Source organism: Artemia franciscana, chromosome 10 (genome assembly GCF_032884065.1).
Source record: "Artemia franciscana chromosome 10, ASM3288406v1, whole genome shotgun sequence".
In the NCBI taxonomy this organism is placed as follows: Eukaryota; Metazoa; Arthropoda; class Branchiopoda; order Anostraca; family Artemiidae; genus Artemia; species Artemia franciscana.
In genome coordinates this window covers 18941149-18968068 of record NC_088872.1, presented here as the reverse complement: position 1 = coordinate 18968068, position 26920 = coordinate 18941149, and the positions used below count along the sequence as shown (strand labels likewise).

Below are 26920 nucleotides of genomic sequence, written 5' to 3'. Positions count from 1 at the left end.
GAGGAAACAGCCCCTTTCGTATACGGAGTAATTTCTGTTTGTTTTAATTTTAATATCGCTCCTTACTTTCAGTTAAAAAAAAAAACTTGTTTTTTTTTTTAATTGCAAACAGGAACAATTGTTACCTCTCTGATATAAGCTTATCACCACTCTAAAAGAAATCCAGCAAAAGACCTGTCGCTGAATATGACTATCAGTCTATAGTGGACCCAGAATTCTACGCCTAGAAGGGTAGACCATAGTACCACCAAATACCTACTGCCTTCTTTCATGACAAGCTTGACAAGGTTGAGCGGAGCTCGAAGAAAATCTGCAACGAAGAGGTTTCACGCAAGTATGCGCAAAAAACGCAAAATTTTTACAATTTTTTCTGAGAAATCTGAAAATGGTTGTGCGTTTATTTGTTTTTTTTTTTTTATTTCTTTCCCCTAGGGATGACCATATCAAAAATTATTTGTAGAATATCCTGACAGGACTAATTCGAACGGAAACTGTGGGTTCTAATGCCCTTTATTAAGTAAAAAAGAGATAGTGTTGCAGGAAAGCGTCGATTTCTACCCTTTTGGGCTGCAAATCAAAAAATTGACCCAAACAGGGTCAAAATGATATCAATTGAAAATTTTTGAAATAGAAAACTGGTTTAGAATTATTGAAAAGGGTTATAGCCTCTAAATTCCAGATTTTACCAGAATAAACAGCTGATTTCTACCACTTTGTACTGCAAAACAGGGTTTTTGGCTCGGTCAGCGCCCAACTGCTATCGGGTGGAAATTCTGACATAATCAGTCAATTTAGAACTATACAAAAGCTATGTGGATTTCCTCCCAGTTTCACAGGTGATTCTACCATATGGTGTCTCATTCGACCCGAGACGCGCGCACAGTCAATACAAAACAAATGTTATGTAGAATGTGTACACAGTGTTGTTAATCGTTGAACTATAATGCAATGCTGCATACTAGCTATTGGAGAAGTGTAGGAAGCCAGGGAATCTTTTAGGGAAAGGGGATGCCCAAAATCCCCAAAAATTGATCCTCAGGGCGAGATTTTCCAACTTTTTATGAGAAATTCTTCCGGTCAATGTGGGGTGATGATTCAACCTCTATTTTCTTCTCATTAGCAACAATATATTTGGACTAAGCATGTAATATGGATGCTAAGGAGAGAATATCCTCCCCCCTATTGTTGCAAAATGTTTTAAGAGTGAAGAAAAGACACATTTCCTTGAGATAAAAAAAGCAAGGCTCCTAAAAAAAAAACAAGATTACTTGAGATAAGCATGGAGCTTTTAAAAAATTGTGGGGTGTTTTAAGCTAATTTTTATGTATAACTATTTATATTGATAAGATCACTTATTAGTTATTTTCAGTATTTTTTCAAATGCTTGAAACTTCTTTTTACAATTGAAACTTGAAACAGAAATTATTAGGGGGTAATGCCCCCAGTCCTCCACTCTTTACGGTAAGTTTTAACTATTTTTTATCTGAAAAGCAATCATTCCAAAAGTGGGGGGATACCCTTCCCCCTCAACTCCATGCTCTTGTGTTGGAGTTCAATAATATTTTACTGAAAGCATTTATGAGTGCGTTAAATGCTTTAAGTATTTATGAATAATGTTTTTTGTCCAATTCCTTTCGCTCCAATTTAAACGGTCCTTTTAAAAGAATTAGAAGCAAAAATTCAAATTCAGTATAAGCATTAAAGAGGCAAAGTGTAAAGGGGGTTAAAAGGGACGGGACAACCCCCCTATACAAAATAAATTCGGTACTTGTGTATTATTCAGAGCACACTTAATAAGTGAAATTTGGTTCTTACGTGAAACAAACTACGATGCAGGTGGTTAGGTTAGATTAAGTTAGGTATTTGATATAATACACATCGCCCCCCACCCCTAATGTGCAAATATATAGCACAAACTTTTGTCCCTTCTCGTAAGAGTATTAAGTCGTGGTGTGTCCATTGACGCACTGTTTTGTTGTGGGCAACAACCCCTTATCCTGGAAAAATATAATTGCCTCTTTTTCAATCATTGGCAAATCCCAAATCTTGATTTGAAAATCCATGTTCAGACGCTATTTTCTATCACTATGCGTAGCAAACTAAATTGAGTTTTGTCTTTGTGGCTATGAAACCGGATTTTCTCAGTAAAATTCTTCAGTGTGTTCTGAACTGAATTGAATCAATTGAATAATGAACAAGTACCTGCGTCGTAGTTTGTTTCACGATAGCACCAAACTTCACTTATTGAGTGTGTTCTGAATAATACACAAGTACCATGACTTCTTTTGGGATTGCATTAGTAATAATTAACTACTTCGGTATTATGGTATTATTATTACGGAATTGTAAATAGGGGGGAAAGAGGCTTATTTACGAATAATTTCGGCTCGTTTTAAGTCTCAATGTCACTAATCGTTTTACTGGGGAAACATGTTTTTGGTTTATTTAACATAAAAACAAAATAACAAGATTTATTCACCAAGTAGTTAATACTGTTGCGTAATACCAGGTCTGATAGCTCTGTTACAGAAAATTCAAGTTTTTATCACTACGCGATCTTCTGGTGATTAGAACTTCTTGTTTTTATGACGCTACTAACCAAACTCGTGCTCGTAAACATTCAGGTCAAAGGTAAGGGAAATCCAAGTTAAAATTTAGCCAGCAAGTATTTTATTTCCATGAAATCTGCTTACAAAATTTGTTGCTGAATTTTCTGGATACGCTTCTTTTTCTTCAGGCAACCTATCTGAAAATAAAACAGGCTAAGTAAATTGTTGGCAGCTTTGATCTAGCTGTAGTGCACCCGGTTGTGCACTAAGGTGCACAACCGGTGCAACTTGCACCTCGTGCACCTTGTTTATACTGTTTTGTGAAAAGGACGTTTGAAAAAGTCATCCAAATTCGCTATGTTTTGCTCCTTATGGTTTTGACCTCCACTACTTTAACAGTTTATCTATTTTCTTCAGATTAGTCGATTAGCAGGAAAAGCCATATACATTGCTCCTGCAACAAATTGTATCAGTGAAGTCGTTTAAAGATTGCTGTTAAACATTGGCAACACTACTTGTTTTTCATTTTAACTTATAATCTCTGCCTTTCCTTTCATATGAAAAAATCTGTTTATTTTAAAAGCATGCTAATAGAAAAGGCTATTGTCCACGCAAAGACAAATCCAGGATTTTTTCGGAGGAAGGGGGTATTTTTCCAGGGGAGGTTTACCAAAAGTAAACTTTAAAAAACGCATCGAAAATTTGTTTATATGTATTTTGTTACGTTTTTACTAATCATAAGAGTTTTTTCTGGGGGGGGGGGTTCAACCCCAGAAAAATTTCGGAGGGAGGTTCAAACTCCCCCCCACCGTATATGGCCTTGCGGCCACGGTTGTAATTAAGTAAGGGATTCGTTGTTGAGGGTTAACACGTGAAATGGTTTATTTACTGATTAAACTCAACCATTTTAAAGCAATTATAATTATCTTTTGACGAAATAAAAAGGCTATGTTTTAGCGACACAGTGTTTTGAAAATTCGAGCTTTCCTGTGAGAGGGAAGTTTTTGACCAGCTATGGAGGATTCTAATTGTCTGAAGTGACTAAAATGCACTGTGTGGTCATCATACCTTGAAAGCAACTAATTGACCAGTTGGAACGATTCAAGTTTATAAAAGTTTACAACCATTAATTTTTTTAATTTCCAGGCGAAATATAATTCTCGAAACATCTAAGTGAGGCTTCATTCTCTTCTTCACTGTTTCTTAGGCAATTACCAAATAATACATTTTTTTTTTACTCTATTTACTGATTAGAATGCCTATCGTGTTAGTCGATATGCTGTCAGACAGTGACAATCCTGTTACTCTACCTTCAGGAAAGTTCTGGTAAATTGTCAATCGTTAGGATTTGGATTATCTTCAATAGAACGGAAATTTTGAGACATTTTTTTTTTGTTAGATTTATTATTTATGCCTCGCAAATTTGTTTTTTTCTGTCCAAGAAAAAAAAATTCGGCTCCATTAAGCAGAATAAACATCATCTAAATTGACAAGATATATTTGTTTTCTAAATCTGCAGGAAAAAGAAGAAAGATTACAAGAAAAAGAAGAAAGAAACAGACAAATTCTTTCTTTTGGAGTGTATTTTGTTTTTAGTAAAGTAAAGCAGAAAACTGCAGAGTTTTGCTCAGTCCTGAGTTTCATATCAAAGTGAATGAAGTACTTTTTTGTCATTTCGAAAGTTCACTTCTTTTTTCAAGATCAGGAGTAACCCATGCTAGGTGGTTTTGTTTTGATTAACTCTCATATTTTACAAAAATGTCATGATTTTATTTAAAAGCTATATATGAAATCATTTTATGGTCACGAAAAATTAAGTTACCCTAATTTAGTCGCTCAAGTTAGGGAGTTAGACAGTTGCTTAAAATTTCTCAGTTGCTCAAGTGGTTGAAAATACCTTCAAAAATATGCTCATAACTTAGTGAAGCGCTATGAGCGAATAATGTAATTGGCCCAGTGCTATCAAGAGAATCTATTACATTTTCTCCATAACCACACCAATTCAAATAAATGTAGCTGGTAATAGCGTTGGTTCTGGGCATGAGATCGTATGCTTCATTCCGAAATGAAATTCACCAATTTATTCATGAAAAACTACTATCTGACCATAAACAGTTATATTTTTTAAAAAGGTTCACAAAGCATATATAACAGTCTTTATTCGAAACATTTGGAAAAAAATATTTGAAACCCCTTCCCCATACCAAAAGGGCTGTGGCTACAGATGATTTGTATCATGTGTAGTGTGGAGGAGGTTAAAGTATTTGTTTCCGGTCCTCGAAAATGGGTTTCTGTTTGATTTTTTGTTTTTCTTCATGCCTGTTGTTGAGGAGTTGCCAATACCACTTCCAGGCGAAGGTAAGAAATCTGGAGATCAGTACTTGCGCTCTGCGGGCCATCGGCCAGCAAACGAAATATTTTTTTTTTTTTAAGTTGAAAAGCCTGGCAGTTTCTACTGCTACTGCTAATTCTAAACCTTCCTCTTTACACACTCCCAAGAAGTTCCTGTTTCCTTTAAATCCCTCACTACGACACCCTCCCACCCCATTCGGAGATGACTTGCTTTTTCCTTGACCCTGGACGGTTGACCAACAAGGACAATCTTTGGCAATTACCATGTCATTTGTCCTTTCCATCTCACCCTTTCTCTTACAGAAAGCAGGATTGAGACACACTTTCATAGAGCTTACTGTTCGAGACGCGATCAGTCGGGTAAGAACCCAAAACATCGGTACTCAAAAGATACGGTCAGTACCCAACACAATCCTTAGGTAATTTCTCTGGAAACTATCTTGCAAATCCTCATCCAATTTTCGGAGCGCTCACATTTTAGAACCATACTTGACCACTGTCATCAGCTCTGCTGCTCAGCTCAGCAACTCTGATGCTAGTTACTATAAAATGACCTACCTCTTAGTTGGGTAATACAAACTCTCGTTCAAGTAGTGGTTTTACTCCCTTCTGATGGATTTATACATATTCCAGTCGTTTGACTAAAACAAGGTTGCCAACTGTCACTCTTGCGTGTTTCCTCTCATTTTTTTTTTTTTAGAATTTCCCTATTGTGATTCGGATGATAATAAAAACTACTTTTTTATGTTAACAGTTGGCTAGGGCTGAGTGGGATGTCATTAAAAAGAGTGATTTTCTTGTTTTTGTCGAACTGCCGCTCAGTACCTCGGCATCCTGTTATCACTTATTTTCACAATCAAAGACATGCGAATACGGATACAGATAGCTATTTTTTTCTGTGCTAACTCTGTAGCTCTCGGTTTATTTTTGTGCTCGAGGGACTCAGAGAATAGAAGAGGTACTTGCATCTATTACAGACAATCCAAAGCAACAAGGTGAACTTAGAGTCTACCAAGACCTATGTATGGTGGAAAATCATTATTTACATACACGCAGCAAGTTCATGGTGACTATAATTTAACACTTCAATTCTTCAGGTCCTAGAAATGAGGAGCAGGTCCTATCCTTCCTTTTTACAAACCATAGAAAAAGAAATTCAACTAAGGAGCAAATAGTGAAAGTAAAAACTCTAAAAGTTCTTAGCTATTTGCGTGATATATCAGTGTTGACATACTTGCGTTTTTGGACGTTGTTCTGAACAAGTTTGATATTTTAAACGTAGTTTTAAGCAAAGAAGACAGATAAATCGATTTTTAGAAAAATCAAGGATGGTCAAATAAATTAAACATGTAGAGCTGGAGCCCAATTTTTGGAATTTATTTTTGTTTAGTTTTGTAAACAGGTGAGTAAGCGGATATATCACAATGACTGCTCACCGAAAATCTTGAAGGAAGTCTAAGTTCCCCCATCAAACTTTCTGAAGTCAATCGACTTCAAAAAGGGACAGCGAGAGAGTATCTACAAAATGAGCGAAGTTACACTCTACATCGAAATCATAGGATCCGTAGTAATCATTACCGAAAAACTAAGGCCTTTTCCCCGCTGTATATAACGCAAACAGATCTTTTGATTCTCGATGAAATTCAAAAGCGTCACAATACATCCTAAAAATTTATTCTACTTGCAATCAGTGTCTTTTTTTCACTATACATATCCTATTTTATTGCGGACAAAGTGAGGTGTTGAAGTTGCAAGTATTCTTGACCAAAATTATTATATAAAGATTTAAACGGATCGAATATATCCTAGTTATATTCCTATAAAGGCTGCATTGGCCAAACGGTTGATCAAAACTATTTTCAAGATATTGTACAATGAAAAACACTGCTACTTTTATTCAAGATTTAGCTATAAAATAATGCAAATTTATAATCAATGCCCCGATTGATACATGTCCCTCTTTAGCCCCCAGAAAGCTCATCGAGGAGATCATGATACACTTGATACTGTTCTTAAACATTATTCCGTTGAAAAGGCTATGAAAAAGAAGAAACAAATTCAATGTTGGTGATACATTTCGAATGAATAGAACTGATTACTGGTGAGTAAGCGGATAAATCACAATGACTGCTCACCGAAAAACGTGAAGTGTCTGAACACATAAATTACAATATTAGGAAATATTGATGCCTTAGTACCATTGCTATTCCGATTTTTAAATCTGCTTAAGAATTGTCAAGCAGAGCAAGAAAGTATGCGAGCCAAAACCGAAGATCAATAGATCGTTTTACCGTGGAGAAATGACGATGTAACACTGAAAGATTGACCAATCAAATTCCAGTGCTTAGCGAAAGTTCCCAGAACTGAACAAGCGAAAAACAAAAGTTCGCAGGAGGCCTGATTTGTGCCTTGGTTTCTGGTTTCTTGGTTTCTTGGTTTCTTTTTGTGCTTTTTTTTTCATGCATCAAATCTGATTTGATGCATGCCAAACAAATTATTCGTAATATATGCGGTCAGCCTTTTACGTGATATGTATCAAAATATGTCTATCTATTAAAAATGGCAAAGGATTTCCAAGAAAGCGAAGAGAGTGACAGAACAAAGAAAGAGAGGAAGAAAAAAATGTCTTTGAAGAAGAAAAAGATGTTGCCTTTGAATAAGGTCTATTGCCAAGCGTTGCAAGTTTAAGAAAATCGCTAAGTCTTATTTCAACATCGTCCAGGTCAATTGGTAACGCATAAAAATCATTTAGAATTATTTTGGGGAAATTAGTCATACAATTTCATATATTTCTGTTGTCTCCTGTTTTTGCAGATCATTACTTTTTTAAATTTAATTTTCTGATTTGAGTGTTTTTGAGCTATCATGACTTTTTTTTTCTTTTTCTAGGGATTTGGTTAGTTGACAACCCTGGACTGAATTAAACCATCACATTTCTGACAAAAGACGGCGTTGTTATGAATTTAGCTCCCATCAAAATATGCAGAAGCGGAGATTAAATGTTTGTGCGTGAAATTACGCAACGTGGTTTGTCAATAGACAATAGTTGATGCGAACTTCCGCAAATGAAGGCCACTGACAATGAATACTTGTTCAGTTATTCTCTCTTTTAACTTCTAAAAGAAATATATTAAATTTTGACATAATAAAGCGTATCTTAACACTGTATTATGACGATAGTGCATGGGGACTTAAAAAGACCTGACAACCTTTGTTTATTTTAAGATTAAACGTCAGTATTAATCAAATATGGGCTTACTACGTCAGCTCCTTCGGTACTCGTCAGTTACTGGAAACATACCCAAAAAGAGAAGTTAAGTTAATCCTAATGAAATATAACAAAACATGGTAATAAAATAATACTTTTGAAACCCAACCTTATCTACCCACGCACCTAATGCGCAAATATATAGCCCAATTTATACCACTCCAATTTATTCTGTCTAAGTCCAATGCATTGCATCGTCCGTCGCTAGTTTTGTATTTATGAAACCGGTTTTCTGAGATGTAACCTTAACATAATTCTTGAATATGTTTCTAATAGTACCAGGAAATCTTCCTAAAACCAACGTTTTTTTTTTTTTTTTTTTTTTTTTTTTTTTTTTTTTTTTTTTTTTTTTATGGTGAATTGTTTAGGGTTGAGAATTAGACTCGATAAAACTAAATAGTTCTAATACTAGATTCGTGACATTTATATTTAATTATATTTTTAATTATATATAAAATTTATTTAATTTATATATAATTATATTTATATTTAATTAAAAAAAAACTTTTGATTTTTGAAACAACAAAATTATGAAGAGAACATCAAGCACCGCTGTCTAATAACAAAATTTGTATATAAATTGTATGTTAAAATGCGAAACGTTTAAAGAAATAACTACTTTTTATTAGAGGAAGGATAGTTATTAATTAACTGTCTGCTTGCCATCCCAGGGCTCACACTTACCCATTTTTCAAGGATCTGTGACTGCGAACAATAGAAGAGTTGATGATAATTTATTGATAGGATTTTCTTTATGCTGATTGCAAATATACAGAAACACACTTTTGTATATACGGAGAAGTCAAAATTTTATTCTATAAAGTTGGAAATGAAATATGAAGATGTGTTTTTATAAATGGTAAGCTACAAGGAAAAATCAATGAAACTATGTATTTTCTAAAAGCTTATTAAGCGAGCTACTCTAGAGCATACATTTAATGTAATTATTTACGGGGTTGAGTATGACGTCACAACCATTATACTTTTAATCCAATATTTATAAAAGAACAGAATCTCCGAAAATTTCTGCTTTTCTATCCTTTTTCAAGTCAACGGCCAATTTTCTCCAATCATTGTTCTACACAATCATTTTTTTTTTATAATTAATACCCCCACCCAATATGTCGCAATTTTTATCATTTTCCCTGTAATATTTATATTTTCTGTACATGCTCGTCTGACCCCCACCCCCTCCTTCAGACATGTCCCACACCGACATGAACTCCTCTGCGCATTTTCGACAGGAAGTTTACATTTACGTACGTATGATATGCTTTGTGGGGCCAGACACGCCAAAAGTCCCCCATACAATAAGCATTTTCCGTTTAATCTTTGGGGCTGCTGGTCATCGTTCAAAGTAATAAGAAAATACCTTTGATGGGATAAACCTAGGAAAACCATTCGAGATGGAGGTGTATTACCGACCAAAGTTGTTCATAAGACGTTTGGTCCTGGAAATTTCACCCATCAGTTAATCCAAGTTTGGTGTATGCCTACGTATTTTCTGTTCCTACATTTAGTGGTAACTCTAAGAAAGGAGCAAATTGTGCTAATAGTAACTAAATTCCTAAAAAGTATTTCTGGTAGCAATATATACATCAAAAGCACGGAATTTTTTGTCGTGATCTCGGATATATAAAGTACATTGAGTTTAAATTACGCCTCAGAGCTTACGAACCAGTGGCTTAAGTTGAATATTTTTTTTTTGTGGGGGGGAGGGGTATTTATTTTACAGATTAAGGGAGGGGGACAATTTATCTTTTTCAATTAAAATACCAGAAAGAGGCAATTTTAAACATAGAATACCCCCCGTTAAAGGTAGTTTTCAAAATCTAGGTGTACATGCCCCTCCACCAGTTGAATCGAAGGTTGAAACGACAATCAAGTAAAGCTGGTGAAATTACTGTGGAATATTTGCAGAATATTTTTTGAAATGCCTGTTATAGGTTATGGGTGGTGATTGGTTACAACTTCCTTCTTATTCAAGAAGTATTTTAGGTGTTATATAAAAGATGAAAATCATACTCTTGCCTGCAAAGATGGAGAGGGGATCTCTCATAAGAAAAAATGTGTAAAGAACTGTGTAAAGAACTCCCGAGAGCTAAAATGTCGACTCGACACCCTATACGCCAGCAATAGCTCAGGAGGATCTTATGCAATGAAATTCCAAACCTATGAGAACCCGGACGCTATACTGCTCAAGAAGACGAGAAAAAAAAAGTTCCCCTTGTACAGGGACGAAATGTTATCGATTGAGATTTTAGAACTACAGCATCATAAGGGCATTTATATTGCGCATCGGTCTTAAGGACAACACTGGCTGCCAGTATCGTCACTAAGACTGAGTTGGTAGCAAGAGCCGTGGTACCCACCGGGAGTGCCCCTTAAATTGCAGGGACAAGGTAGCCAACCCTCAACACTTCCCTTACTTTTCTCGTAAGGAAACCACCAGTAAAATGGGTGATAATCTCTCTGGAATAATGGTGAGCGGAGAACTGGTTTATTTGCCAGTTCTGAAATTTTTGCAGTTTGGCCGAAATGATGGTGTTGGTGATGATCTTATTATTCGGCATGCCTTGGAATTCTTCGATGCAGCTGCTGTTGCGGCCGCAAAGTCTGCTTTTTGGAATAAAGTTTTGCCTTGAGAAATTTGCCCAAGACGTGCAGGAAATAAGGCTACACAGAGTCATTTACGTGATATTCTTGAGCTGCTGGCGAAATGTGATTCTGAAGATTTAACCGTACCTAAGTATGTTATCTTGTCAGCTAATGAAGTTCCTTCGGTTCCTGACCTGATGTTTTCACATCTGTCCTCAAAGCTCACGCGAATGGAAAAGTTCTTAATGCTGTTCCGTCTCGTGCGGAAGTTTATGATAACCATTTTCCGCCCCTTCCTCAACCTATTGAACCAAATGTCCTAGCGACTATTGTGGTTTCCAAGATCCCCGCTTCACTTGACAATCCAATCAAAAGAAAAGAAATGCTGGATAAAGTTACTGGTCATGAATGTGTTAGTAGTGTAAAAGCAAAAAAAGACCAACTGATTGTTCATATAGACAAATCTGCAGTGAATGAATTTTGCTTTTCGATTAAAAATACGGTAACATCTTGTGCGACTAAGATTGTCACAAAAAAAAATACTTAGAATTGCTAAAGGAATTTCTCTTGACTTTGATGTTGACCAATTCTGCAGTGAGCCAGGCATAGCATCGACTAGTCGTCTTGGTGCCTCTACAGTTGTCAAGATTGAGTTTACAGATCTATTGTCGAAGGCTCGGCTGCTAAAAACAGGACTAAAAATCGGCTATGAACTTATTCGAGTTTCTGAGTTTCTGACCCCACCTAGATGCTGTCACAAGTGTAGATCCCCCAGCCATATCCAGTCCACCTGTTCCAGTACAAATCCAAAGTGTGCAATCTGCTCAGGGCCTCATGTCTCTACGAAAGAGTCTCCCTGCAAATTCCCTGCGAAATGGGCGAATTGTGGTGGCCCGCATGCGTCGTTTAGCCTAAAATGTCAAGTTATTAAAAAAACGATTTCTGCTGCCAAGTGATGGCTCGCTCGATATCCCTACTCTCTTTTAATATTAATGGCACTAAGGATAAAGCCTCTGTGATCGACGAGTTCATAAATTATTACGATATAGTCTGCTTACAAGAACACCTGCTCTCTTCCACCAGTTCCAGTTTCCTACAACGAAGTACATCACATCAGTTATTTTTTATAAATGCCCACACAACTTTTGGCAGGCCCTCTGGAGGGCTTGCATGTTTTGTCAAGCGGAGTTTAGGTGGTCTAAATCCCACTTGCTTATGCTCGAATGATCATTTTTTTGCCATCCAGTCAGGCAATACTGTTATAATTAACGCTTCTTTGCCACATAATGCCCTTGGAATTGATTCTATGACACGGTTCGCTAAAACTTGCTCCCCGTTATGTTCAGCTGTGAAGCAATTCGCTGATTCCGAACTTACATATCTGATTGTTGGTGACTTAAACTGCAATATTTTAGATAACTCGACCAGAACTGACTGCTTGTTAGATTTAGTTCCTGATTATAAAATTGTGCCAAAGGATTAGTCCTATACTTACATTCATCATTCAGGAAGTGCATCAAATGTTGATCATGTAATCTGTTCGCCAAGTCTCAGCATTTCTGAAGTGCATGTCCTTACGGATGAACAAGGCATTAATCATATGCCGATGTCATTTACGTTTTCACTATCTGATGTTCCTGTATATCCCTCTATCCCTAAGCCCTCACGCTGTTTCGACAAGTATAATTGGAGTCGTACAAATATTGCCCTTTACAGTGCGACGCCTGCTACGCTACTTAGTTCTATTTGTATTCCGTTTCATTTGCTCCAGACGCAGGTGCCTGTAAAAAATGTGGTTGCTGATATTAACCTGTACTATTCTCAAATTATTTCGTGTTTGAAAAACGCCGAGTCTTGTGCTGTCCCTTGTGAACGAGTTAAGTTAGGGACTCCTCAACCTGTGTGGAATAATGATTCAGAGTTGAAGTCGATTAAGAACCGTGCAAAGTTGTGGTTGCGTATATGGTCAGAATGCGGAAGGCCTGCTTCTGGTATTATTTTCAGTATTAAAAATCGCACTAAATCTGCTTATAAGAAGTACCTTCGTGCAGTCCGATTTCGGAGTCTTGATTTTCCATCAAATCCAAGTGATTGGAAGAATGTTTTAAATTCCAGTAAAATAATTAGTGATGGTCCTGGGAATTATATTTCTAAGTCGGCTTGGGAATCGTATTATACTGCTATTTTTTCCTGGATTAGTTATGCAGTTCATTCACGTTTTTCAGCTGTTTTGAAACGTATGCTACCGTCTGCTCTATCTCAGCAGGATATATTACCGATATCCGCTGATTCAATTTACCTGGCTATTAAAAGGATTAAGTCTAAGTCAGTGACACCGATGGAATACCAGTAAATCATTTAAAACCTGATTGCCCCCCTTTAATATCGCATTTACAACTACTTTTTCAAATGTGTTTGTGTTGTTCTGTCGTGCCGGACAGTTTCTTATGTGGCACAGTTACTTCTATTTTAAGAAGGGGGAAAGATCCATTTTTATGTTCATCTTATCGTCCTTTCACTGTTTCTTGTACCTTAAGCAAAGTCCTTGAGTATTTACTTCTCCCTTCTATAAAAGATAATATAAATTTTCGATTTAACCAGTATGGTTTTCAGCGTGGTCTGGGACGTCAGCATGCCCATAAAGTTCTTTCTACTCTGCTTTCTGATGCTTCCGGGAAGGGCTATGATCTTTATTTTGGTTCTTTAGATCTATCTAAGGCTTTTGATTCTGTAAATCACTCCCAAGCCCTGTTTTCTTTGCTTAAATGTGGAGTGAATGTTTCTATTGTTGCTTTATTAAAATTTTGGTATAGTCATTCTTTTCTTCATGTTAAATATTCTCCTTCTGACCCTTCTATGTAAAAGATCACCGTAAGACAAGGTGGAGTTTTATCTCCATCAATTTTCAAAATTTGTATTGCTGATATTTTAAATAGTCTTCCAACAACTTACCTTTAGGTAGTTCAAATGTCTCATATCTTGCTTATGCAGACGATATTCTTCTCATTATTAGAACTAAATCTGGGCTTTCTGCTTCTATTCGTTCTATCTCTACTGCTTTCTCGAATATAGGTCTAAACCTTTACCCTGATAAATGTGAATTAATTCATTTTGGTCCTTCTCCTAACCAATCTTCTAGACTTAATTGTTCTGAATTTAGCGTTGCGTGCGTGACTTCTTTAAGGTGGCTGGGCATTACCCTTACTAACAATTTAGTCTCTTTTCGTAATAAAATTGTTTCTGATGCTAAGGTTAAACTTCAAGTGGGTTATTCTAAAATTGTTGCGAACAGGGGGAATTACAACCGTAAAGCCCTTTCACAAATTTATTCTTGTTTTGTAACCACTCGGTTTTATATCTTTCTGGATTGTATCCTGTTTTAAAAATTAAAGATTTAAAGGCTCTCAAGTCATCTTATTTTCGTTTCCTCCGTTTTTTGTTGTATCTTCCTCCCTGGTACAAGAACAGTGATATGGTAACAAAGTTCAGGGCTCCAGATCTATTAAATAAACTTAACGTGCTACACTAGAAACTGTCCGACTCGATACATTTTACTATTAGCCCTTTTCATGATCTTCTAAAATGTTTTCTACAGTAATTTAATGTGTTATCAGAAGTTTTTTTTTCTGAGTGTTTGTTTTTATACTCTCCTGTTTCAAGTGGGTTACAAATAAATTATTATAGTATGGTGGGCTCTCCAATTCCAGTGGGCTTTCCTAGTAGTCAAAGCTCATTTAATATGAACAATCCCAGCTGCCCAATTGTCTGCTAGTCCTGTAGACATGCTGAATCATAAATTTTAGAAAATATTTTAGTTGGTGTCTCCAATGGCCTTCAAGTGGCTCATAGAAGTGACAGACTATCTGAATTACCCTTATTCCATGCCTAACAACCTTAGTTCTGCCCTATAATGAATTAACGATAAGCTATCCAACAACAAATGAAATGACATCGTTTTTATATAATTCTGAAAACGACATATGCCAGCTTTGCCTCCACTCAGACTATCTGTCTTTTTTTTTATTAGCCATGGTTCTCTTTTTTCATCATGGTCTGCCAAGTTGAATTTAATTTAAAAACCAAGGAACGCAATGCTTACCTCTTTAACATGAATGGATAACACAGGAAAATCTGTCAATGTTGGTATTACCAGAACAATTTTTTTGGGTCATGAAATTGTTGTTAATAAATGCATTTTGACTTTTTGAAAATCTTTTCTCTCTTGCAAAACTACCGCAAACCTAACCTAACCTAACAAAAAATTGTCTCTAAAAGCCACAGATCAGTTTTCGGTCTTAAAACGTTAACGATTTTAAATTTCCGATTAACGAAAATGGAAATGATTGCTATTCTATATGTATAAATACAAGAATATTTGGGCCGGGATAACTCCATAACGGTGAGTTTGCGGTAGTTTTGCAAGAGAGAAAAGATGTTCAAAAAGTCAAAATGCATCTATTAACAATAGTTTCATGACCCAAAATAATTTTTCCGGTAATAACAACACTGACCGGAAAATCTACAGCTATAAATGTTTTTCCTATGAAATTAATGCTCCTGGAGTTTTTACCAGCTATTATGTGGATGCCAGCGGATTCTCTAATGGGGAGAGGTATCTAGAGCTGCAAAGAAGTGCTATGCTCAAATTAACAAGATTTCCAGGACAAGCATGAAATGGACAAACAATTGAGATGAATTAGATAAAGAACGGTGGGTGAGGGGACGGTAGTACACCAGTGGTGGTGGGCTAATTAATCCAGCGTTTGCAGCTTGAGGCTCTAAAGATTATAGCCTAGACCACAATGCATATACCCTAAATGTCACTAGCATATTCAAACGGTGGCATATGTAATATAAGGCTTGATTTTAAATGTATTTTATACTAGTAGGAAAGATAGATTTTATACTAATAGGAAAATTTAGAAAGAGAACATTTTGAATATATCTTTTTCATCAATTTTTTATTTGACAAGACATACAAGCGAAAAAAGAGTGGTATGTTTACGCTAATGGAAGTTGATACTTGAGCTGGCAGTATCAATGATGCAAAGACATGAGTACCAAACGAAGCAATAGAAATTACAAGAGGCTGCAAACAGGCCTTAAATGGAATGAGATGTATGCAAGACATTTAGCAAATTCAAATGGGAGGAGCAGTTATGTTTTGCACCAAAACTTAATATAATGCATATACATAGACTTCAAGCTGCTTTAAATGTAATAATGAAATATATTGAAGACAATACCTTGAATCAATATGTGAAAAATGAGTGATATGTTATTCAAATTATGAAAGATAAAAATTTATAAATCGATAATTTATTTTCTTATTTGATATTTTTAGTAGGTTACCGCTCCTCTCTCTAGGGAATTTCCTGAAGTAGAAAGAGTATTCGTATTTGTTAGTTAGCCTGTGGTCAGCTGTGAGATGCTAGGATAAAAAAATGAATGCATTTTGAAACATAAAATCATGCGGAATCTTGTTTTTGATAAATTGTCTGAACCTAAACCATCGTTTTCAAAAGTTATCAGTGCAAAAGAAAGTATTTTCTCAAAAAATATTTGATGATATTATGAAAAATGGATGTACATCTTTTATTCATTGGATGATGTTTATGGGTTGTGGCTTAAATGCATTTACTCAATTTATTGACATACTAATCGAAACAAAAGAAAATTTTATTATAGATTTGCTTTTAAACACTACCTTAGAAATCCAATGATGATTTAAGAGTCATGATTTAAGATGATTAAGACAATGATGATTTTAATCTTAATTGGAATAAATTAAAAAATGAATCTTTTCAGAGAGCGGTTGTTGAGGGTAGAATTATTCATAGTAACCAGGTTTTATAACCATGTAGAATTATTCATAGTAACCATGTTTTACACTCAAATTACCGTTTTCTGCATCAAAAAGATTTAAACATTAAGTGATCCAATAGTTTACTCTAACAGTTTTCTTCCTTGGTTTCCTCTTCTTTGACAAGAGTGATCATTTCAGACCTGAGTTGAAACTGATGAGTGATGCAAGGTTTCTTTACCTTTTTAAACCTTTTCCACTTTATTGAGACTTCACTCGCTTCCCAAGGAATCGTGCATCGATAACGAGATTTTCCAAAACACTTTTTAAAATCGTTGAGTCCCAATTGTGTAGTTTAGAGGATACAAAATCTGCTGCAGTCGGTAAAATATAGTTTTGAGTCAAAGGTAGTGCAGAGCATAACAACTTAGCAATCCAGCTGCCAAGACCATGGTCCGACACTGATGAACAACCTTTGCAATAGTTCCTTCCACGACAATTGGCTTTTACCAAGGGCAGCAACGTAGCAATCAATATCAGGACAAACGAATTTAACTTTTCTATTAGACATCTTGTTATTAAATGGGTCAAAAAGGACGTGTAATCACAGCCAAACCTTTGGTTATTGCTAAATGATCACTTAATTAAGTTCTAAATGTTAACTGACAGAGTTCTAAATAGCAAGTAATTACATGGATAAATTGAAGCTGCTCTGTATTGTAATGATAAATATGATCTTGAAGGTTTTTATGGCACATGGTATTAACCAAGTGACATATAGCAATCGCAAATTCTGTCGGTCTGTCCGTCTGTCTGTCTGTCTGTCGGTCTGTCGGTCCCGGTTTTGCTACTTTAGGCACTTCTAGGTAAGCTAGGACGATCAAATTTGGCGGGCGCATCAGGGACCGGACCAGATTAAATTAGAAATAGTCTTTTTTCGATTTGACCATCTGGGGGGGATTGGGGGGCCCGTTAATTTGGAAAAAATAGAAAAAAATGAATTAATTGTTAACTTGCGAACGGTTGATCAGATCTTTATGAAATTTGATGTTTGGAAGGATATCTTGTCTTAGAGCTGTTATTTTAAATCCTAACCGGATCTGGTGACATTAGGAGAAGTTGGGAGGGGGAACCTAAAATCGTGGGAAACACTTAGAGAGGAGGGATCGGGATGAAACTTGGTGGGAAAATAAACACGAGTCCTAGATACGTGATTGACATAACCGGAATGGATCTGCTCTCTTTGGGGTAGTTGGGAGTGGGGGGGGGGGTTAATTCTGAAAAATTAGAAAAAATGAGGTATTTTTAACTTACGAACATATGATCGGATCTAAGTGAAATTTCATATTTAGAAGGATATCGTGTCTCAAAGCTCTTATTTTAAATCCCGACCGGATCTGGTAACATTGGGGGGAGTTTGAGATGGGAGAACCTAAAATCATGGAAAAAGCTTAGATTGGAGGGATCGGGATTGAAATTGGTGGGAAAAATAAGCAGAAGTCTTAGATACGTGATTTACATAATTGGAACGGATCTGCTCTATTGAGGGGGGGGGGGGGTAATTTTGAAAAATTAGAAACAATGACGTATTTTTAACTTACGAAGGAGTGATCGGATCTTCATGAAACTTCATATCTAGAAGGATCTCGTAACTCAGATCTCTTATTTTAAATCTCAGCCGGATCCAGCATTATTTGGGGGGGCCAGTTGGGGGGGTACCGGAAATCTTAGAAAATACTTAAAGCGGAGAGATCAGGATGAAACTGGATGGGAAGAATACAAACCTGTCTAAGATACGTGACTGACATAACCGGACCGGATCTGCTCTCTTTGGTGGAGATGGGGGGGGGGATAATTTGAAAAAATAAGGTATTTTAACTTATGAAATTGGATATTTAGAAGGATCTGTGCTATAAAGCTCTAATTTCAAATTCCAACCAGATCCTGTGAAATTTGGGGAGTTGGAGGGGGAAACCTGAATTCTTAGAAAACGTGAAAATTGGGTTATTTTTATCTTACGAATAGGTGATCAGATCTTAATGAAATTTGATATTTAGAAGGAGTTCATGTCTGACAGCTCGTATTTCAAATCCCGACCAGCTCTTTTGACATTGGGGGGAGTTGGAGGGGGAAATCATGGAAAACACTTGGAGTGGAGGAATTGGGATAAAGCCTGGTGGATAGAATAACCAAATGTCCTTGATACGTGATCGACGTAACTGTACTGGATTCACTCTCTTTGGGGGAGTTTGGGGCAGGGTTTCAGTGATTTGGCGAGTTTGGTGCTTCTGGACGTGGTAGGCGACGAAAATTGGTAGGCGTGTCAGGGAGCTGCACAAATTGACTTGATAAAGTCGTTTTCCCAGATTCAACTATCTGGGGGGGCTAAAGGGAGAGGAAAAAATTATAAAAAATGTGACATTTATAACTTACGAGTGGGTGATCGGATCTTAATCAATTTTGACATCTAGAAGGACATCGTGACTCAGAGCTCTTATTTTAAATCCTGACCGGCATTTAGCTTCTGATTTTCCTTTTAAATTAATCTATTAATTCTTGGAATTTTGTTAGAGCTCATACCATATGAGCTCTTGGCTCTTAGCTCTTCTTGCCTAGTCACAAGTGCCATATGAACTCTTAGCTCTTGTTTGTTCAAGAACACATAGCACGAGAACGTTGCTATTTCCAACTCTCGATATTTCAACAAATGTGGTGTAAAGAAATACAACTGTCAGAGGAGAAGCTAGGCTGATAGTCAGTGAGAATGACACAATTCATGCCCCTGTTGCTTCCAGCCCTTCTAACATTGATTATATTTTATTTAAAATTAAGAATATCTTTCCGATAATCGTTGATAGTGAGCTTCTCATTTTCAATGGGATAACTAATGTAGATCTTACCTTGTTCCATTGAGCAGTTAAATAACTTTTCGAACTTCATAGTAATAAAAACTACCGAAAATGTGTTCATGTTTGGTGACTGGTAGACGATATGTTAAAGGTTTTTTGGCACTTTAAAAAGTATAGTGGACCAAAAGTATTTCCCCTTTTCAAAAATTTTAGTAGTTCTATTCATTCGAAATGTATCACCAACATTGAATTTGTTTCTTCTTTTTCATAGCCTTTTCAATGGAATAATATTTAAGAACAGTATCAAGTGTATCCTGATCTCCTCGATGAGCTTTCTGGGGGCTAAGGAGGGACATGGATTAATCGGGGCGTTGATTATAAATTTGCATGATTTTATAGCTAAATCTTGAATAAAAGCGGCAGTGGTTTTTACTGTATAATATCTTGAAAATAGTTTTTATCAATCGTTTGGATAATGCAGCCTTTATAGGACTATAACTAAGATACATTCGATCCGTTTTAATTTTTATATAAGAATCTCGGTCAAGAATACTTTCTATAGCCTTAGCAACTTCAACACCTCTATATGTCCGCAATAAAATAGGATGTGTATAGTGAAAAAGAGACACTGATTGTAAGTAGAATAAATTTGTAAGATGTATTGTGACGCCTTTGAATCTCATCGAGAGTCAAAAGATCTGCTTGCGTCATATACAGCGGGAAAAAGGCCTTAGTTTTTCGGTAATGATTACTACGAATCCTATGATTTCGATGTAGAGTGTAACTACGCTCATTTTATAGACACTCTCTCGCTGTTCCTTTTTGAAGTCGAATGACTTCAGAAAGGGTGCTGGGGGAACTTAGACTTCCCATCTCACAAGTATTCTTATAAACACTTTTCAAAATTTCAACAATTTTGAACACAATACTTAGTAAGTGTCCACTACCATTTGGCATACTAGTGGGTGGTGATGATGGTGATGAATTAATATCAATCCGTTTGTGCTTTTGTCTTGCCACCACTGGTGTCATGAAATTATAGTTTCCACTACTGCTACTACTATTAGTGGTAGAGGTGCTAGTATTTTCCCAGATTAATTTAAAATCTTCTTTTTTCAATGTTAAACTACTACTATCTTGTTCAATTAATTCGTTTAGAATTTGATTATTTGTAGTAAGACTTTTAGGGAAGTTTAACGTAACTAAAAAGTGATATAGATGATTGTCAAATCATAAAAGTCCTTTACGATCTATAACCGAATCATATAATGAATCAAGTAGACTATAACTTGTCTCCTGAATTACAATCCGTTTTTCCTTACTATGAACTTGAATGTGTTCACTTTCCATTAGATATGTCAAGACTCTTTTATTTTTTTTACGATGTGAGTGTGGTAGTAGGTCTCCAACACTTGACAAAACATTGGACAATATTGGATCTTTCTCCTTTGGTTGTGTTGTTGTTGCTGCTCCAGAATCTTGAACAGGCATTTCCTTTTTATCAATGACACTTTTATTGACTGGTCTCCTGTGATAGGGTTTATGCCTGTTCACTCGTCAAAGTGCATCTCGAAGTTAAAGTAGTTTTATTCATCGGTAATATTCTCGTCATTAATTAATTTACTGAGATTATAAACAAATTGTCTCGTTGGTGAAAGGGCAAGTTCTATTGCCGTCAATTTGTAAGATTTAGACATTTTTCCAATGAAAACTGTTTACATTCCTGCAATTATTGGCAGTAAAAGTGTAAGAAACGCTACTACCCGCTTGGAGAAAACGTTTTCTTTTAAATTTTTAATCTTCACCAATAAAATCGAAGAAGGAGCTTGAACAATCCACATCCCACTTTTTGACATCACATATTCAAGGACGTTTTCCAAATATGGAAAGTATGTCAATGAGAATTTAAACAAACTTACTTTTTGTACTTCCATTTATGTGGGACTAGCCCCCTCTAGTTCCTCATCTAATGCATAATCTATATTCATCAATGGAAGAGCATTCATTGATTGTGGTATATCCACACCATCAGTTGTTCTATATCTCTTTTCTGGTGGTGGTGTTGATGTTTCTGTACCACAGGGCTTCTAGAATGAAGATATTAAAATTAAATTAAAACGAGTAACAATAGTCATAGAATGTTTAGGTTTCAGTTTTGAAAATACATGTGTCCTCATGTCTCAAACAGTTTATTGATTAAAAAAAACTATCTCAAGCAAGCTAAATCAGGAAACTGGTTATGTCATAATTCTAAATAATGCAGTAAAATCTTTTGGCTTTTTAAAAGAAACATTGGACTTGAACAATTTCTCTCACATGACTGTTGTATCTTCACTTAAAATATATACAACTTTATTAATTTCATTAGAACGTAAAATATGCACATTAATGTCTCGAACGACCTCTTATAGTTAAAAAAGTATATTAAATAACTAGGAACAGTTTACAACGTTTGGTGTCGTATCATTTACTGTATAATACCAACGTAATATCACTTAAAATCTATTCGACTTTATTAATTTCATTAGAACATTTTAATAAGTTCAGGTATGGGTTTTTCAGAAAAATATACGTTCATGTCTCAAACGGTATCCTAGAGCTAAAACATATATCTACAGTTACTTCTCAAAGTTCAAAACAAACCAGTTAAGCACTTTCGAATCAGTTATGCACTTTTGAACCAGTTAAAGCGTTTGGGGATTGTACAATCTGACAATTCAGTAGCTAGAAACCCATTGCATTTGCTATGTTTCCCAGGGAGAGGTACCATAAGGCCCCCTGTTGCCTGGAATGACCGTCAAACAAGCATCCAAACCCCAATAGAGGCCCCCCCAGCTACCTAGAGTGTTAGGTAAATAACTCATTTAACAAGCTAACGAAAATTTGTTAAAAATTGGTTCTCCAACACGTTGCCAGGGAACAGCAATGCAAACAATTATCCAAGGCCTAATTGGGCCCATCCGCATAGAGTATCAAGCGAGTGACCCAATTCATAAGCTCAGACTGACTAACTTACGAAAACTTAAGTCAAGATTAGTTGTCCAACAAGTTGCCTGGAATTTCAAGGAAAATAACCCTCTTGGGGCAATCATGGAAATATTGTCATGGGGTCTCTTATAACAATAGTAAGGGGATACATAGTCAAAAGAGTTCTTAAAACTTATGCAGAGGACGGGCCGTTTTCCAAGACTTTGATTTCTCTCTTAAGAAGACTTCCAAGCAAGGTTTCAATAAAAGCTTGAAAAGTACATCGATTAACTTCAAAATGCGGTACGGCAAAATCTAAGCCTCCTTTTAGCAAATAATGTTTGCCCCTGTGTTAACTGTCAAACGAAAATTCAAGATTTTAATCCCACTGACGGGTTGTTTTGGTAATAGATCAATGCTCAGAGCAAACTTAGGTTAGTTAATTTTATTGGTTCAACAATCTACTATGAAAATAAACTTATATATTTTGTGCTATGAAAACAAAAATGGATTCTTTAAAACGATAAAATTAAAAGGTATGACTTCGCTTATTCATTATAACTCAAGGTTTGGATGAACGTTACTAATTTTCTCTCAGCCACAAATGGCTTAATACAAAAAAATCGTGTCAAAGGACGAGCATTTCAAAATTCTTCGCGCTCGTTCCTCTTAAGTAGTGGGACCAGAATATAGATATTGTGTTCCTGTTTGAATATAGCCTATATGTATCTTCTGTAGTACATTAATGGGAATTAGGGTATATTCCTTAGAGTCTCAGGCTGTAAAATCTGGAATAATTAACCCACCACTACTCACACCTCCTATCGATAGTAGTCCAAGTTATGATTCTAAAAACAAACAGAAGATGAATAAAAAAGAACTTTTTAAAAATAAAAGTAACAAGTGACTTAAAAATTTAAAACAAACAAAAAATATTGTGCAGCAGTGCCTCCCCGTCCTTCTGCAGCCTACTGTCCTTTGCACTAAAGACTGACTTGATTCTCCAATAGCGCAAGAACGAATGATCTCGCTCTAGTACAAATGATGTGAGAATAGGAATGGGGTAAAAAGTTTTTTTTCCACAATAGCCCAAGAATGAAGAGCTTATCGATATGTATTTGCTATTAGCAATAACATTTCCAGTTTGAATGTTATGAGGGGTGATAAGTAAGTAAAGTACTTGCAATATCAACTGGCTGTATTTTTTTTACAGTCAGTTGATATTGAAAGTACTTTACTTTCATTTTCATTTTGAATTAAAAATGGAATAGTTATGGGCAAGTCAAGACATGGCTAATTAATTCTCCAATAGCGCAAGAACGAATGATCTCGCTCTAGTACAAATGATATGAGAATAGGAATGGGGTAAAAGTTTTTTACACAATAGCCCAGAACGGAGAGCTAATTGATATGTATTTGCTGTTAGCAATAACATTTCTAGTCTAAATGTTATGAGGGGAGATAAGTAAGTAAAGTACTTGCAATTTCAACTAGCACTAAAAAAAAACTCCGTAAACCGGTGGTAAAACTTGAGCGCACAGAGTAAGAGGGCTAGAGGAGAGGGGGCCATCGCCTCAATCATATAATGACTTGTGTTTGTTTTCACTTTTTACGTCACTCTTTAATTTCATTTGAAAAGAACTTTGGTTTGTTTGTTTTTATTTGATAGCCCCAAGAATACGCAAGAAGCACGGGTAGACAGAACTTACAAGAGTGGATGTATTTATAAAGAACTGGCATGGACGTCGTATCTACAATACATTTAAGCGTTACTGTCGGCGTTCGGTTTGTTATTTCGCCAGATAGCAAAGTTATTTTGGACCGTCTGGAGTGGGACCAAAATAATTCTTGGAGCTCGGATGTACAGTGGGTATCCAGATTCAAATAAATGTCTTATGCAGATTTATGCAGATTTTATAGCATCCCTTCCAGAACAAGAAACAAAGACCAAAAGATTTGAAAAAAAAAACAAAAAACTGACAATTATTTATTGTGCCTCGCGGACAATATCAGCACCTTAAACGGCCCTCAGAATGAAAATATTGGTCATCAATAGTCTATCTATCTATATATATAAAAATAAGTTGTCTGTCTGTCTGTGGATGGATGGATCAGGTGACGTCACCTGAAAAAACTGGATCAGGTGACGTCAAAACTGAAAAAACTAAAAAAAGGCAAAAACTACAAAAAAAACTAAAAACTAATAAAAAAAATAAAAAAGCTAAAAAACTAAAAAAACTAAAAAAGGCAAAAACTACAAAAAAAACTAAAAACTAATAAAAAAGCTAAAAAACTAAAAAAACTAAAAAAAGGCAAAAACTACAAAAAAAACTAAAAACTAATAAAAAAAATTAAAAAAGCTAAAAAACTAAAAAAACTAAAAAAACTAAAAAAAGGTAAAAAACTAAAAAAACTAAAAACTAAAAAAAACTAAAAAAAAAGGAAAAAACTGAAAAATAAGCTAAAATAAAGGTAAAAACCAATAAAAAACTAAAAAAAAAACTGAAAAAACTAAAAAAAGGCAAAAACTACAAAAAAAAACTAAAAACTAATAAAAAAAGTAAAAAAGCTAAAAAACTAAAAAAACTAAAAAAAACTAAAAAAAGGTAAAAAACTAAAAAAAATAAAAAATAAAAAAAAACTAAAAAAAAGGAAAAAACTGAAAAATAAGCTAAAATAAAGGTAAAAACCAATAAAAAACTAAAAAGAAAAAAAGGAAAAAACTAAAAAAAATTTTCATCTAAAAAACTAAAAAAGGTAAAAACTAAAAGAACTAAAAAAGAAAAAAATAAATGACGAAACTCAAAGAGAAAGCGACCAGGACAAAAGGAATGTTCGATTAGCAATCAACAAAGCACCGGGACACAGGGAGTATAAATGACGACCAGGGCATAAGTAAAAAAAAAAAACTATCTATATATATAAAAATAAGTTGTCTGTGGATCTGTGGATCGTGGATCAGGTGACGTCACCTGAAAAAACTGGATCAGGTGACGTCAAAACTGAAAAAACTAAAAAAAGGCAAAAACTACAAAAAAAAACTAAAAACTAATAAAAAAAATAAAAAAGCTAAAAAACTAAAAAAAAAAAAACTAAAAAAAACTAAAAAAAGGAAAAAACTGAAAAATAAGCTAAAATAAAGGTAAAAACCAATAAAAAACTAAAAAAAAAACTGAAAAAACTAAAAAAAGGCAAAAACTACAAAAAAACTAAAAACTAATAAAAAAAGTAAAAAAGCTAAAAAACTAAAAAAACTAAAAAAACTAAAAAAACTAAAAAAAGGTAAAAAACTAAAAAAAATAAAAAATAAAAAAAAACTAAAAAAAAAGGAAAAAACTGAAAAATAAGCTAACATAAAGGTAAAAACCAATAAAAAACTAAAAAGAAAAAAAGGAAAAAACTAAAAAAAAATTTCATCTAAAAAACTAAAAAAAACTAAAAAAGGTAAAAACTAAAAGAACTAAAAAAGAAAAAAATAAATGACGACACTCAAAGAGAAAGCGACCAGGACAAAAGGAATGTTCGATTAGCAATCAACAAAGCACCGGGACACAGGGAGTATAAATGACGACCAGGACATAAGTAAAAAAAAAAATTAACAAAACTAAAAAGAAGGTAAAAACTACAAAAAAACTAAAAAGAAAAAAAAACTAAAAACTAATAAAAAAACTAAAAAATCTAAAAATCTAAATAAACTAAAAAAGAAAAAAAAAGGAAAAAAATAAAGGAGAAAAACAAAACTAAAAAACGAATGTATATACAGACCGGTACACCGGGATACAAATGACGACCGGGACACAGGGAATATAAATGACGACCGGGACACAGGGACACAACTACAACGGGGACACCGGGGGAAACAGGGGGATATAAATGACGACCGGGACAAAAAAACTAAAAAGAAAAAAAAACTAAAAACTAATAAAAAAACTAAAAAATCTAAAAATCTAAATAAGCTAAAAAAGAAAAAAAAAGGAAAAAAATAAAGGAGAAAAACAAAACTAAAAAACGAATGTATATACAGACCGGGACACCGGGATACAAATGACGACCGGGACACAGGGAATATAAATGACGACCGGGACACAGGGACACAACTACAACGGGGACACCGGGGGAAACAGGGGGATGTAAATGACAACCGGGACACCGGGACAGGGAATGGTCGATTAGCAATCACCATCAACAAAGCTCAAGGGCAATCATTAGAATCATGAGGTATAGATCTGAATACAGATTGTTTTCCCATGGACCATTATATGTTGCATATTCAAGAGTCGGTAAACCTGACATTCTATTTATATACAAAGACAATGGGACAGCAAAGAATGTTGTATATTCGCAAGTTTTACGTAGTTAAAACTATATATATATATATATATATATATATATATATATATATATATATATATATATATATATATATATATATATATATATATATATATATATATATATATATATATATATATCTATCTATATTCACAGGTGGGACATAGAGACACAACTACAATGGCGCGTAACTATAATGGCG

The 26920-nt window shown here is 34.9% G+C and overlaps 2 long non-coding RNA genes across 3 annotated transcripts; one reads left to right on the top strand and one right to left on the bottom strand.

The window, feature by feature from the left end:
* Positions 1–784: 784 nt before the first annotated feature.
* LOC136032392 (uncharacterized) lies at positions 785–8051 on the top strand. The gene is made up of 2 exons (XR_010618722.1): positions 785–836; positions 7791–8051. It is a non-coding gene; the product is annotated as an uncharacterized LOC136032392 (long non-coding RNA).
* Positions 2411–24153, bottom strand: LOC136032391 (uncharacterized). Of its 2 annotated transcripts, none has more exons than XR_010618720.1 (3): positions 24096–24153; positions 21339–21506; positions 2411–2746 (listed from the first exon to the last, which is right to left on the bottom strand). It is a non-coding gene; the product is annotated as an uncharacterized LOC136032391 (long non-coding RNA). The 2 variants fall into 2 exon arrangements; XR_010618721.1 differs by having other exon boundaries at positions 21339–21503; positions 24096–24138.
* Between the last annotated feature and the right edge of the window lie 2767 nt (positions 24154–26920).